Here is a 3127-nt window from a genome sequence, read left to right on the forward strand (position 1 = left end):
CCGAAGTCTCAAATATGATAATCACATACAGAGATGAGATGGTACACTGTTTGGAATCCCCCTAGCAGTTGCATCAGCCAGGTTACCTAGAATCACACAGGCTTTTGAAAATTTGCAGCTTCTCTTCCCAGGAGACAGTTTAGACTTAGCTATCTCTTTTATTTTTCCTCAAACAGGTTCTCAATGTACTATCTAGGCTGGCATCTCATAATCCTCCATGCTTTAGCTCTGAGATCCAGATTTGTAGACATATATTACCACACTTATGTGTTTCTAAACATTTATATTATCTATCCAGATTCGAAAGTAATTCTTCAGTTTGGTAAATAAAAATGTCACAGTACTTTCAGTGAACTCTGAGCATATTGATTAGATTTATTATATAAAATGTTAATGCAAATTGGCCCTAATCATATTTAAAAGTCAAATATAAGACTCTTCCAGGAAAGAGATTATTATTAGTAATGAACTTATAAATTAGTGTTGTGGACAGATAATTATCAATATCCTATTTAAACATGCATAATAATTTTGTAGTTAAAACTGTTTACTTCACAAAATGAAGGCTGATTTATATTCTCTTAGTAATCCTAACTTGGTTTAGATGATTATATGAGGACTCTAAGTGGGACTGAAACTGAACATGTTTGTTGGATTTTAAAATATCTGTAACACCAGGTTTGTTTACAACCCAATGTGCTGAACAATTCTTCACTCTTTTACTCCATAAGAAAAATAAACACTTCAGACCTTCTATACTCTGGTGGCTTATAAATAAAACTTATTTTGTAATAACATCAGGAATTGCTACTTTGATAAATATCTCTTAATTCAAAGTTTTTTTTTTGGTGGTTGACCTTTATATTTAGATTAGAAACAATCTTATTTTACATATCAATTACAGTAACCTCTCCCTCCCAGACTCCCATATGTTACGATAAATCTTTCCGCCAAATGCCGCCTGAGCCCCACCGCCAAGTGTGAGCTTTACACCAGCCGCCCGCCCAAGTTAGGCCCAAATGAATACACAGAAACTTGTATTAGGTTCAAAGCTGCTTGGCCAATGACTAGGATTCTCATCTGTTAGCTCAGTCTCAATTATCAAAAATCTATATATTTTATAAGACTTATCGGACTCCTTATTGGCGTCCCTCCTGGCCAGTAGATCACATCGTGCGCTGGAGCAGGAGCAGAGAGGAAAAGAGAGCCCTTCCTGTTTCTCCTTCGCTTAAATATGAGTCTCCTTGATATGTCACTTCCTGCCTGGATCACCACTTCTCTACTGTATTTCCCAGAATCCTCTTTGACTTCTAGTCCTGTCTAACTTCCTGTCTCATTGGCCAAACAGTATTTTATTTAACAATCAATAAGATAAATATACACAGTACATTCCCCATCATCTCCTCTTTTCTGTCTAAATAAAAAGGTTAACTTATCTTTTATAATAATAACTGAAGAAAACTATAACCATAGCTATCTGTCTTCAACTCTATCAAAGACCACAGAAGGATAAAATATGAACTCTAGAATTGACAGAGACTTCTCGCTACCTGGACAGTCACCCAAAGTTTCTCTGTAACGTTGGGGCATCCATATTCAGCCCATAGGCCATTGTGTGTCTGGCACACTTCTCCATTTTAACAGGAACCCTTCAGTACTGTCTTGTAAGTTCAGCAGTCATTTTTTGTGGATCCTGCATGTCCAGTTTATACAGCAGCGAACAGTCCAGGCAAGAGCAGTTTCTTGCCCAAATGGCTAATCTTGCCATGTTGAAAGCAAACTCCATAACGAGTTTCTTCGATGCCCATCCTCCTTTCTGACATAATTGGTGTGCCAGGAGCAGTTGTATCTCACTGCCAAGAAAAACCCTAAACCATTTAAATGCCATATTTCTGTAGGTCTTTGAAAGGTTTGAAGAATACCTAACCATCTCAAATTCATCTCTGTAAATCTAGAAAACCTAACTAACCTAATTACAAGTTCTGACTATCATAGGTGACTATATAACCTGTATTTAATTATGTATATCATTTTAAAAGATCTATATAAACACAATACCTAAACAAGAGGAGACATATACATATCACAAAATTGACGTTAAAGTTGCATCAATAAATGAAAATCTATGCCAATGCAAAGTATTCATTCCTATATCCTCTTCTCCTTTTTTTCTTTAAAAAGAGATTGACTCTGCTCATTATCATTTATAACTAACCCCATTTAAATGAAAACAAACATTTATAAACAATATTTGGGAATATGGGCATCGTTTCTTCTAAACTGCTTCCTGCTGATTGGGGGCGATGTTCATATACCATGGGGATCATGATAAAACATAGAAACCTGACCAAGTCCTTGTTTTGGTAGTCTGTAAGGGCTGTATCATCTCAGCTTTAGGGGGTCTTGCTTGATCAAACCATATTAGTCTGGAAGGAATCCACAGCTTTTTATTTTCTGTGGAAATACAAGCAAAACCTTTCATTGTCAGTAGCCTGTCCTTAAACTTAAATTTTGAAGTCAAAGCATTTTTAAAATGTATAAGTTGAATTAATTTAGCAGTATTTTTAATCAAATGTATTTTAGCAGTAGTAATTCTTTCCTCGGCAATTAATTTAAAGACAACAGTATGGCATTTAGTATCCAGATTCTCTGTGTATTTTCCATCATTATGTGGCTTTTTTTATTACCTTATTTTTACTTTCTTTTGTTTGTTTTTTTTTCTGAGACAGAGTTTCTCTGTGGAAATCTGCCTGCCTCTGGTTCCTTCAGCAAATCCTACCAGCGTTGGCCACCATAACCGGCTACTCTACTTCCTCCTGTTACTTTTTCTCTCACAAGCCTACATATATTTTTAAATGTAGTGTAAACCTTTAGAGGTTTTTCTTTATCTGGATCTGTCTTTATCATCTCAGAAATGCTGAGTCTAAACTCCAGAAGCGCCTGGATGGCGCAAGCATATGGAAGCTGCTCCAATGCCTCTCAGCGGTCCCAGAGGGCAGGCGTGGCGGCAGGTTTCCCTCTTTGTCTGGGAAATTTGGGGCGTGGGGTTATCCTGCTCACTTCTTTACTACATTCCCCATCACCCATACTCCCCACAAAACCCCCCATTCCACCCCCCATTCTGCTA

Source organism: Cricetulus griseus, chromosome 2, assembly GCF_003668045.3.
Source record: "Cricetulus griseus strain 17A/GY chromosome 2, alternate assembly CriGri-PICRH-1.0, whole genome shotgun sequence".
In the NCBI taxonomy this organism is placed as follows: domain Eukaryota; kingdom Metazoa; phylum Chordata; class Mammalia; order Rodentia; family Cricetidae; genus Cricetulus; species Cricetulus griseus.